Source organism: Coregonus lavaretus, assembly GCF_964263955.1.
Source record: "Coregonus lavaretus genome assembly, chromosome: 16".
In the NCBI taxonomy this organism is placed as follows: domain Eukaryota; kingdom Metazoa; phylum Chordata; class Actinopteri; order Salmoniformes; family Salmonidae; genus Coregonus; species Coregonus lavaretus.
Window position 1 is genome coordinate 33,970,189 of NC_140003.1, and position 12,600 is coordinate 33,982,788.

Consider the following 12,600-nt stretch of genomic DNA (forward strand, 5'->3'; position numbering starts at 1 on the left):
GCGATGACTGTGATGCATAGTTGAGTCACTTTCTTTAGATGAATGTACTTATTGTAAGTCTTTCTGGATAAGAGCATCTGCTAAATGTAAATGTAATAAGCTGTAGAAGAAATCCTCTCTCTAATGTAAACGGTCTGGTCAAATTTGCCATTGGTCTATAAACAAATGTGGTATTGGTCTATGACACAGCTCAAACAGGATCACATCAACACATAGACATATTTGTTAATTTTTGTTGTAATGTATGTATTCACAACAACTATGACAAAGACAGCGTTACCACACTGAAATAAAAATGGCCCCTGCAAGGGAAGTAGTAGATGGACATGCTAAAGTACACTGACCCCTACTGGTACAAAGAAGTGTTACAGTTTGTGGATAATCTTCAATACAAATCGATTGTAGATTCCTGAGGGATGCATTTCTTTGTACTTTCTCTGTGCCCTTTCCCTTGGGGGTCACTGGTCTGCCCCTGCAGTGCACTGTGGATAATGTGCTGCTCATTGGGGTCTGTGATGGGTGTGTCATCAATCTTTTCTGAGTCTTCTGTGGAGTCACTGGACAGCCTATGTGGTGTACTATGGGTAATGTGCTGCTCCTTGGGGTCTGGGATGGGTGACTCATGTTCCATCTCTTCTGGGCTCTCTGGGGATGCTGGGGAGTCACTGGTCTGCCCCTGTAGTGTAGTCTGGGTAATGTGCTGCTCATTGGGGTCTGTGATGGGTGTGTCATCCATCTCCTCATCAGTCTGGGTGGATGTCTGGTTGGTATCATCTAATTATTTATTTGTGCTGGCTCCTTCTCCTCCTCCCCTTCCTCCATCTCTCCTTCATGTCCCCCTCCTCTGTATTCTGTTCTCTTTTCTCTTATCTTTCTCCTCTCAGTCTCTTGATTACTTCCTCTTTGCCCTTTCCCTTATTCTTCCACCTCATTATTCTGTCTCTACTCCCCTGGCTGGTTCCCCTGACTGGGTGTCCTGGTTTGGACTCCTGCAGGTGTTGATTTGTCTGGTTCTTGTATTTGTGGTTTACTGTATACAGGTCCTGGTGTCTCTCCTGGCTGGGCTTCGTGTGCAGGTCTGTAATTGTGCAGGTCTAGTATTCCTGGTTCCTGGTTCTCAGACCTGTCCACTTCTAGCACTGTCTCTTGACATTGAAACACAGAATGGCAAGATAAGTACAGCATACAAAATAATTGAATGAGAGAGTGAAAAATGATATTACTTATTGCAACCTGGTCTCAGACCATTTCATATTATTCTGTACGAAAATAAAATAAAATCAAATTGTATTTGTCACATGCGCCGAATACAACAGTTGTAGACCTTACCGTGAAATGCTTATTTACAAGCCTTTAACCAATAATGCAGTTCAAGAAATAGACTAAAGAAAATATTTACTAAATAAACTAAAGTAAAAAATAAAATGTAACACAAAAAAATAACAATAACGAGACTATATACAGGGGGTACCGGTACTGAGTCAATGTGCGGGGGTACAGGTTAGTCAAGGTAATTTGTACATGTAGGTAGGGGTAAAGTGACTATGCATAGATAATAAACAGCGAGTAGCAGAAGTGTAAAAACAATGTAAATAGTCCGGGTGGCCATTTGATTAATTGTTCAACAGTCTTATGGCTTGGGGGTAGAATCTGTTAAGGAGCCTTTTTGACCTAGACTTGGCGCTCTGGTACCGCTTGCCATGCGGTAGGAGAGAGAACAGTCTATGACTTGGGTGACTGGAGTCTTCGACAATTTTTTGGGCCTTCCTCTGACATCGCCTAGTATATAGGTCCTGGATGGCAGGAAGCTTGGCCCCAGTGATGTACTGGGCCGTACGCACTACCCTATGTAGCGTCTTACGGTCGGATGCCGAGCAGTTGCCATACCAGGCGGTGATGCAACCGGTCAGGATGCTCTCGATGGTGCAGCTGTAGAACTTTTTGAGAATCTGGGGACCCATGCCAAATCTATTCAGTCTCCTGAGGGGGAAAAGGTGTTGTCGTCCCCTCTTCACGACTGTCTTGGTGTGTTTGGTCCATTACATTTACATTTTACATTTTAGTCATTTAGCAGACGCTCTTATCCAGAGCGACTTACAGGAGCAGTTAGGGTTAAGTGCCTTGCTCAAGGGCACATTTACGTCATTTAGCAGACGCTCTTGTCCAGAGCGACTCACAAATTGATGCATTCACCCTATAGCCAGTGGGATAACCACTTTACATTTTTTTTTTGGGGGGGGGGGGGGGGGGGGGGGGGTAGAAGGATTACTTTATCCTATCCCAGGTATTCCTTAAAGAGGTGGGGTTTCAAATGTCTCCGGAAGGTGGTGAGCGACTCCGCTGTGTGTGGGGGGGGGGGGGGGGGGGGTAGAAGGATTACTTTATCCTATCCCAGGTATTCCTTAAAGAGGTGGGGTTTCAAATGTCTCCGGAAGGTGGTGAGTGACTCCGCTGTGGGGGGGGGGGGGGGGGGGTGGGGGTAGAAGGATTACTTTATCCTATCCAGGTATTCCTTAGAGAGGTGGGGTTTCAAATGTCTCCGGAAGGTGGTGAGCGACTCCGCTGTGTGTGTGGGGGGGGGGGGGTGGGGGGTGTGGTAGAAGGATTACTTTATCCTATCCCAGGTATTCCTTAGAGAGGTGGGGTTTCAAATGTCTCCGGAAGGTGGTGAGCGACTCCGCTGTGTGTGTGTGTGGGGGAGGGGGGGGGGGGGGGGGGTAGAAGGATTGCTTAATCCTATCCCAGGTATTCCTTAAAGAGGTGGGGTTTCAAATGTCTCCGGAAGGTGGTGAGTGACTCCGCTGTCCTGGCGTCGTGAGGGAGCTTGTTCCACCATTGGGGTGCCAGAGCAGCGAACAGTTTTGACTGGGCTGAGCGGGAACTATGCTTCCGCAGAGGAAGGGGAGCCAGCAGGCCAGAGGTGGATGAACGCAATGCCCTCGTTTGGGTGTAGGGACTGATCAGAGCCCGAAGGTACAGAGGTGCCGTTCCCCTCACTGCTCCATAGGCAAGCACCATGGTCTTGTAACGGATGCGAGCTTCAACTGGAAGCCAGTGGAGTGTGCGGAGGAGGGGGGTGACGTGAGAGAACTTGGGAAGGTTGAACACCAGACGGGCTGCGGCATTCTGGATGAGTTGTAGGGGTTTAATGGCACATGCAGGGAGGCCAGCCAACAGCGAGTTGCAGTAATCCAGACGGGAGATGACAAGTGCCTGGATTAGGACCTGTGCCGCTTCCTGTGTAAGGCAGGGTCGTACTCTCCGAATGTTGTAGAGCATGAACCTGCAGGAGCGGGTCACCGCCTTGATGTTAGCGGAGAACGACAGGGTGTTGTCCAGGGTCACGCCAAGGCTCTTCGCACTCTGGGAGGAGGACACAACGGAGTTGTCAACCGTGATGGCGAGATCATGGAACGGGCAGTCCTTCCCCGGGAGGAAGAGCAGCTCCGTCTTGCCAGGGTTCAGCTTGAGGTGGTGATCCGTCATCCATACTGATATGTCTGCCAGACATGCAGAGATGCGATTCGCCACCTGGTTATCAGAAGGAGGAAAGGAGAAGATTAGTTGTGTATCGTCAGCGTAGCAATGATAGGAGAGGCCATGTGAGGATATGACAGAGCCAAGTGACTTGGTGTATAGGGAGAAAAGGAGAGGGCCTAGAACTGAGCCCTGGGGGACACCAGTGGTGAGAGCACGTGGTGCGGAGACAGCTTCTCGCCACGCCACTTGGTAGGAGCGACCGGTCAGGTAGGACGCAATCCAGGAGTGAGCCGCGCCGGAGATGCCCAGCTCGGAGAGGGTGGAGAGGAGGATCTGATGGTTCACAGTATCAAAGGCAGCAGACAGGTCTAGAAGGACAAGAGCAGAGGAGAGAGAGTTAGCTTTAGCAGTGCGGAGAGCCTCCGTGACACAGAGAAGAGCAGTCTCAGTTGAATGACCAGTCCTGAAACCTGATTGGTTTGGATCAAGAAGGTCATTCTGAGAGAGATAGCAAGAGAGTTGGCTAAAGACGGCACGCTCAATAGTTTTGGAAAGAAAAGAAAGAAGGGATACTGGTCTGTAGTTGTTGACATCAGTGGGGTCGAGTGTTGGTTTTTTGAGAAGGGGAGCAACTCTCGCTCTCTTGAAGACGGAAGGGACATGGCCAGCGGTCAAGGATGAGTTGATCAGCGAGGTGAGGTAGGGGAGAAGGTCACCGGAGATGGTCTGGAGAAGAGAGGAGGGGATGGGGTCAAGCGGGCAGGTTGTTGGGCGGCCTGCAGTCACAAGTCGCAGGATTTTATCTGGAGAGAGAGGGGAGAAAGAAGTCAAAGCATAGGGTAGGGCAGTGTGAGCAGAACCAGCAGTGTCATTAGACTTAACAAACGAGGATCGGATGTCGTCAACCTTCTTTTCAAAGTGGTTGACGAAGTCATCCACAGAGAGAGAGGAGGGGGGGGGGGGGGGGGGGATTCAGCAGGGAGGAAAATGTGGCAAAGAGCTTCCTAGGGTTAGAGGCAGATGCTTGGAATTTAGAGTGGTAGAAAGTGGCCTTAGCAGCAGAAACAGATGAAGAAAATGTAGAGAGGAGGGAGTGAAAAGATGCCAGGTCGGCAGGGAGTTTAGTTTTCTTCCATTTCCGCTCCGCTGCCCGGAGCTCTGTTCTGTGAGCTCGCAATGAGTCATCAAGCCACGGAGCTGGAGGGGAGGACCGAGCCGGCCGGGAGGATAGGGGACACAGAGAGTCAAAGGATGCAGAAAGGGAGGAGAGGAGGGTTGAGGAGGCAGAATCAGGAGATTGGAGGGAGAAGGATTGAGCAGAGGGAAGAGATGATAGGATGGAAGAGGAGAGAGTAGTGGGAGAGAGAGAGCGAAGGTTGCGGCGGCGCATTACCATCTGTGTAGGGGCAGAGTGAGTAGTGTGGGAGGAGAGCGAGAGAGAAAAGGAAACAAAGTAGTGGTCAGAGACATGGAGGGGAGTTGCAGTGAGATTAGTAGAGGAGCAGCATCTAGTGAAGATGAGGTCAAGCGTATTGCCTGCCTTGTGAGTAGGGGGGGACGGTGAGAGGGTGAGGTCAAAAGAGGAGAGGAGTGGAAAGAAGGAGGCAGAGAGAAATGAGTCAAATGTGGACATAGGGAGGTTGAAATCCCCCAAAACTGTGAGGGGTGAGCCATCCTCAGGAAAGGAACTTATCAAGGCGTCAAGCTCATTGATGAACTCTCCAAGGGAACCTGGAGGGCGATAGATGACAAGGATATTAAGCTTAAATGGGCTAGTGACTGTGACAGCATGGAATTCAAATGAGGAGATAGACAGATGGGTTAGGGGAAAAATTGAGAATGTCCACTTGGGAGAGATGAGGATTCCTGTACCACCACCCCTCTGACCAGATGCTCTCGGGGTATGCGAGAACACATGGTCAGACGAGGAGAGAGCAGTAGGAGTAGCAGTGTTTTCAGTGGTAATCCATGTTTCCGTCAGCGCCAGGAAGTCGAGGGACTGGAGGTTGGCATAGGCTGGGATGAAGTCAGCTTTGTTGGCAGCAGAACGGCAGTTCCAGAGGCTGCCTGAGACCTGGAACTCCAGGTGTGGGGTGCGTGCAGGGACCACCAGGTTAGAGAGGCAGCAGCCACGCGGTGTGGTGCGTTTGTGTAGCCTGTGCAGAGAGGAGAGAACAGGGATAGGCAGAGGCATAGTTGACAGGCTGTAGCAAATGGCTACAAAAATGCAGAGGAGATCGGAATGAAATGAGCTAAGCATCTGGGAGAGGAGAGAGCAGGGCCTCCCTCACCAAAAACTCCTACCTCAGAAACTAAAATTGTTTCACTGAACCACCCGAACAAAAACTCTCCCAACTTCCACCTTTAGAAATCAGAATTGTTGTGAACCACAGCGGTTCAATGTTTAAAGGAATAGACTCAACCCACTTTATTCAGCTAGCTAACTATGACACCATAGCTAACTAGCATGCTAGCATCCAATAACAATAACACACAGTTTAGCACCAACACTTGGTCACAACAAACCACCAATAGTGTGTTAACTAGCTAACTAGCATGCTAGCATCCAGTAACACACAGTTTAGCACCAACACTTGGTCACAACAAACCACCAATAGTGTGTAAACACACTAAACAGATCATTCGTGTCCGTTCCTTTCATGACGCAGCAATGATTAAACGTTGGCTAGCTAGGACAAGTATAATGTATTTAGCTAGTACAGTTAGCTGGTCGTGTTGGGTAGCTAGCACTGGCCACTGTGTTGACTTTGTTTGAAGAACGGCTAGCTAGCTAGCTTCGTGCTACACCCGGCACACAATGGCTACTGTGTTGACTCTGACTCTGTTTGAAAAACGGCTAGTTAGCTCGCTTCGTGCTACAGCCGGCACGGCCGAAGACGCTGCCAACCTACAGTAACTACCCACAACAACCCACGATGCCTAGCTATGACGCCATAGCTAACTAGCATGCTAGCATCCAATAACACACAGTTTAGCACCAATACTTGGTTACATAACGCATAACGCAGCAAAAATTAAACGTTGGCTAGCTAGCACATTAACATTGGAAACAGCTCTCCACCGTTGCTAAACGTTACCAGTAGCTACCCGCTAGCTAGCTAGCCTCGTGCTTCGATACTAACCTACAATAATTACCTACGGAAACCTACAATAACAACAATACTAACCTACAATAACTACAATACCTAACTACAACTAACTACCTACCTACGATCTAAATACATGGTTTAAGCTTTACTCAACACCATATGAGAAGCCAAGCTTACCTCCTGCTAGAGAAGACGTCCATGATAGTTTGTTGATGATGTGTACACCAAGGAACATGAAACTCTCAACCCGCTTCAGTACAGCCCCGTCGATGTTAATGGGGGCCTGTTCGGCCCTCCTTTTCCTGTAGTCCACGATCAGCTCCTGTGTCTTGCTCTGACCTCCTCCCTATAGACTGTCTCATCGTTGTCGGTGATCAGGCCTACCACTGTTGTGTGGTCAGCAAACTTAATGATGGTGTTGGAGTCGTGCTTGGCCACGCAGTTGTGGGTGAACAGGGAGTACAGGAGGGGACTAAGCACGCACCCCTGAAGGGCCCCAGTGTTGAGGATCAACGTGGCAGATGTGTTGTTGCCTACCCTTACCACCTGGGGGTGGCCCGTCAGGAAGTCCAGGATCCAATTGCAAAGGGAGGTGTTTAGTCCCAGGGTCCTTAGCTTAGTGATGAGCTTTGTGGGCACTATGGTGTTGAACACTGAGCTGTAGTCAATTAACAGCATTCTCACATAGGTGTTCCTTTTGTCCAGGTGGGAAAGGGCAGTGTGGAGTGCAATAGAGATTGCGTCATCTGTAGATCTCTTGGGGCGGTATTTGAATTGGAGTTTCCTGGATGATGGTGTTGATGTGAGCCATGACCAGCCTTTCAAAGCACTTCACGGCTACCGACGTGAGTGCTACGGGGCGGTAATAATTTAGGCAGGTTACCTTCGCTTTCTTTGGCACAGGGAAGGTGGTCTGCTTGAAACATGAAGGTATTACAGACTCGGTCAGGGAGAGGTTGAAAATGTCAGTGAAGACACTTGCCAATTGGTCCACTCATGCTCTAAGTACACGCCCTGGTGATCCGTCTGGCCTTGTGAATGTTGACCTGTTTAAAGTTCTTACTCACATCGGCTACAAAGAGCGTGATCATTATTCTCAAATGTCCCCTCCTTCATCTTCACATTTCCTGTAAAAAAAAAACGGAGAACAATAATTCTCTGAACAACTGGGAATGTTCCATATTAGATTCCATAATGTAGGTAGCACACGTTACTGACCTGGAGGAACCTCTGGGGTCTTCATGAACTGGTCAGGATGATTTCTATCTCCTGTCAAATTAAAACATAAACAATGAGTCTAATTTGGGTTCAGGTTCATTATGTATTTGACAGTAATTGTAAAATAATATAGAACAACAGAAACCATTTAAAAATGACTACAGGTAAAGAAACCCTCACTTTAAGAATTAGATTTCATAGGAGATGCTGTTAAGATCAAACAGAAACAATGGGTCATTCATTAACACATCATTAAGTATTTTTCTGTTTAGACAAAAGTTCCCTGTAGCAGTATTCAGAAACTAATGTGCTGTATAATCATGTGACTTGAAGAAGTAAAGTGCATCATCTTACTGTACCTTCTTCCGGTTGCCTCTCCACATCAGATCTTCTCTCTGTAGGTAGCTACAGGTAAATGCCAGTCATCCACAACAGAATGGAAAATGCGAGAGGAATAAAGGACAGGATTTGACAAAGGGGAGTGATAGCGGATACACTTTCTACAATGTTTGTTGTTAATATTGTTAATAAAATGTTTTATATGAAATACTATTTGGTGTTGCTGTGTATTGTTCTGAGTTGCTCTCTGTTCTCCCTTCTTTTCTATGTATTCTTTCTATCTCTGAATCCAGGTCAATGACCTTGTAGCAAGTCAGCTGGCGTCACTAGGACAGGGCCTGACTGAGAGGGAGGAAATGGATTGATTCTGGTCTACCCAGATTATAAGAATGAAGGGCTTTCCCTACAAGAACACCACATTTATGTAATAACTCTCATACTATAAATTATAACACAAAACAAAACAAAAAGAACACTGAGGTCTGTATACATATATTTTGGAGGCTATCTATACAGAAAATGTGTATAAAACTTGTAAACGGCATTTACAATCATATGACAATATTTTGTGTTGACAATATTTCTATTACACAATTTCAGATATATATTTTCCTGCATAAGTAAAAATGGAAATGCAAAATATATATATATATTATTGTCACATACAGTACACCGGATAGGTACAGGGAAATGTGTTGTTTTACAGTCAGTCATAGTAGTACAGCGCCCCTGGAGCAAATTAGGTCGAAGTGCCTTCCTCAAGGGCACATCGACTGATTTTCAGATAGTCAGCTCAGGTATTCGAACCAGCAACCTTTTGGTTACTGTCCCAACGCTCTAACCGCTAGGCTTCCTGCCGCCCTACACTCTTAGAAAAAAAGATGCCATCTAGAACCTAAAAGGGTTATTCCGTTCTCCCAATAGGAGAACCCTTTGAAGAACCCTTTTTGGTTACAGGTAGAACCCTTTTGAGTTCAATGTAGAACCCTTTCCACAGAGGGTTCTACATGGAACCCGAATGGGTTCTACCTGGAACCAAAAAGGGTTATCCTATAGGGACAGCCGAAGAACCCTTTTGGAACCCTTTGCCTCCAATGCTTTTCATTCCACTTAGACTGGTTTGGATTTCTCCTTTACCAAAATGGCTGCCATTATAAGCAAATTCTAGAATTATGAGGGTCTATGACCCCTATGATCACCTCTGGTAATTTAGTAGGATCTCTGTGGTCTTACCTTCCTTGGCTTTCCTGAAGTACAAGATGGCCCCCACAATAAGGACTATTAAAAGGAGAATGAAGAGCTGGGACAGGCCAACACCCAGCTAAGTGGACAAGCCTTTCTCTGCACAGAAACACAAGAAAAACAATAAATAAATAAAACAATAAAAACACCTTAGCACTTCCACACTTGAGAATGCATTTATTAAACATGTAAGTGACTGTTACATATGAATGTTCTGGATCTTCAGACATAGCAAAGACATAGCATCCTCACCGTAACATTATGCTCACCGTAACATAAAAGTGAAGCAATAGTAGCAGCAGCACTATAGCAGTGTTGTCTTACCAGTGTTGCAGTCCTTCAGGTTGAACTCTGCTGTTTTCTCACTAACAGGGTTTTTCACCACACATGTGTAGACAGACTCCTGGTTCTCCCCCCAAGTATGAACAGTTCAGGTCCTGGACTTACTGATCCCCCAGAACTCCTCTAAATGAACTGGGTCAGGGGCTGGAGGTCAGCTGAGCACAGCAGGGTTCTGTCCATATTCTCTGGGGTTGTGTTGTTGACCACACAGGTTATGGTGGGCTGTGACACAACATCTAAACATACCCAGCAAAACTGTTTGTCTTAAAATAATAGACTGTGATATATCACACCTGCACAAGTAAACATTAATGATGATAGTTTTGTGACAAGACTAGAATAGGAGTGTGGTTATAAGAGTAACAGTAGTGTTAGTATAGGGGGTTGAGAGTCTTTAAAAACACTGAGTGTGGGGGATAGCATTGTCAGGTATTCCTTTTTCTGTCTCTCTCCAGGTAGACTTCAGAAAAGTGAGAAGTAGTTTTCAGCTCTGCTAATCTGATTGGTTAATACAACCAATACTTGGCCTTTGATTAGGGCTTGGCCTAATGATAAATGCACACTTACTGACATATTGTATCTACACTGTAACATACACTTGACTTGTAGAACTATACAAGCACTTAACTATTACCTTGACGTCATGGTGTGAGTCCTGTAGCTTGCCGTTGATGACTGCCTCTAACAAGTAGGATCCACTGTCTGCATCTGTGAGACCACTGATAGTTAGCTCTCCAGTGTGCCAGTCCAGGATGATCCTGTGTTTATACCTGCCATACTCCCTGTTCTGGCTCCCATCAAACACTACCACCTTGTTTCCATTGTGTTTCCACAGGATGTATTCAATATATCCAGACAATGAGGGGGTCAGGGTGATCTCTCCTCCCTGACCACCATACTGCTGTGCACCTGTTACTTCCAATGGGCACAGAAAATCAAAAAATATTTTAGAAAAGCTTCTCTTTGGAAACACACAGTAGCCTACCACCCCCAGATATTTTTGGTAAAATATTAGCTACAGATTGTTACACCAGATAAAGCGGTTTAACCAAAGATTTTTGGTATCAATTACTGGGAGTTAGCCATTACTGGGAGAAGACTTGAAATAGACAAGATGGCGGCGTACACATTGTTGGATTACTTCATGGAGAAGAAAAGTATTTATTTTAATAATGGAGCATTTTCTAAATTCAAAACAGACGAATGACGATGAAACAAAGGTATGGTTGAATTTATTCTGCCACTGTGTCTTCTTAATGTCTCGGCCTTAGGCCTATACAGTGCCTTGGGAAAGTATTCAGACCCCTTGACTTTTTCCACATTTTGTTACGTTACAGCCTTATTCTAAAATTGATTAAATTGTTTTTTTGCCTCATCAATCTACACACAATAACCAATAATAACAAAGCAAAAACTGCTTTTACAATTTTTTGCTAATTTATTAAAAAAAAAAAACTGAAATGTAAAATGTACACAAGTATTCAGACCCTTTACTCAGTACTTTGTTGAAGCACCTTTGGCAGCGATTACATCATCAAGTTTTATTGGGTATGATGCTTCAAGCTTGGCACACCTGTATTTGGGGAGTTTCTCCCATTCTTCTCTGCAGATCCTCTCAAGCTCTGTCAGGTTGGATGGGGAGCGCTGCTGCACAGCTATTTTCAGGTCTTTCCATAGTTCTTCGATCAGGTTCAAGTCTGGGCTCTGGCTGGGCCACTCAAGGACATTCAGAGACTTGTCCCGAAGCCACTCCTGCGTTGTCTTGGCAGTGTGCTTAGGGTCGTTGTCCTGTTGGAAGGTGAACCTTCGCCCCAGTCTGAATCTCTCTGTACTTTGCTCTGTTCATCTTTCCCTCATTCTTGACTAGTCTCCCACTACCTGCCACATCCCCACAGCATGATGCTTTCACCACCATGCTTCACCATAGGCATGGTGCCAGGTTTCCTCCAGATGTGACACTTGGCATTCAGAACAAAGAATTCAATCTTGGTTTCATCAGACCAGAGAACCTTGTTTCTCATGGTCTGAGAGTCTTTAGGTACCTTTTGGCAAACTCCAAGCGGGCTGTCATGTGCCTTTTATTGATGAGTGGCTTCCGTCTGGCCACTCTACCATAAAGGCCTGATTGGTGGAGTGCTGCAGAGATGGTTGTCCTTCTGGAAGGCTCTCCCATCTCCACAGAGATACTCTAGAGCTCTGTCAGAGTGTCCATCGGGTTCTTCGTCACCTCCCTGACAAAGGCCCTTCTCCACCGATTGCTCAGTTTGGCCGGGCGGCCAGCTCTAGGAAGAGTCTTGGTGGTTCCAAACTTCTTCGATTTAAGGATTAATGGAGGCCACTGTGTTCTTGTGGACCGTCAATGCTGCAGACATTTTTTGGTACCCTTCACCAGATATGTGCCTTGACACAATCCTGTCTTGGAGCTCTACGGACAATTCCTTCGACCTCATGGCTTGGTTTTTGCTTTGACATGCACTGTCAACTGTGGGACCTTATATAGACGGGTGTGTGACTTTCCAAATCATGTCCAATCAATTGAATTTACCACAGGTGGACTCCAATCAAGTTGTAGAAACATCTCAAGGATGATCATTGGAAACAGGATGCACCTCAGCTCAATTTCGAGTCTCATAGCAAAGGGTCTGAATACTTATGTAAGTAAGGTATTTCTGTTTTTTATTTTTAATACATTTGCAAAAATTTATAAAAACCTGTTTTCGGTTTGCCATTATGGGGTATTGTGTGTAGATTGCTGAGGAAATGTTTAATTAATCCATTTTAGAATAAGGCTGTAATGTAACAAAATGTGGAAAAAGTTAAGGGGTCTGAATACTTTCCGAAGGCACTGTATATCACGGTCACAAGGCAT

General features: G+C 46.0%; 1 long non-coding RNA gene across 1 annotated transcript; it reads right to left on the reverse strand.

Moving 5' to 3' along the window:
- Positions 1–228: 228 nt before the first annotated feature.
- LOC311143518 lies at positions 229–9,796 on the reverse strand. Its single transcript, XR_014614420.1, has 6 exons — positions 9,714–9,796; positions 9,381–9,488; positions 8,168–8,213; positions 7,809–7,859; positions 7,658–7,717; positions 229–1,145 (listed from the first exon to the last, which is right to left on the reverse strand). It is a non-coding gene; the product is annotated as an uncharacterized lncRNA (long non-coding RNA).
- Positions 9,797–12,600: the final 2,804 nt, after the last annotated feature.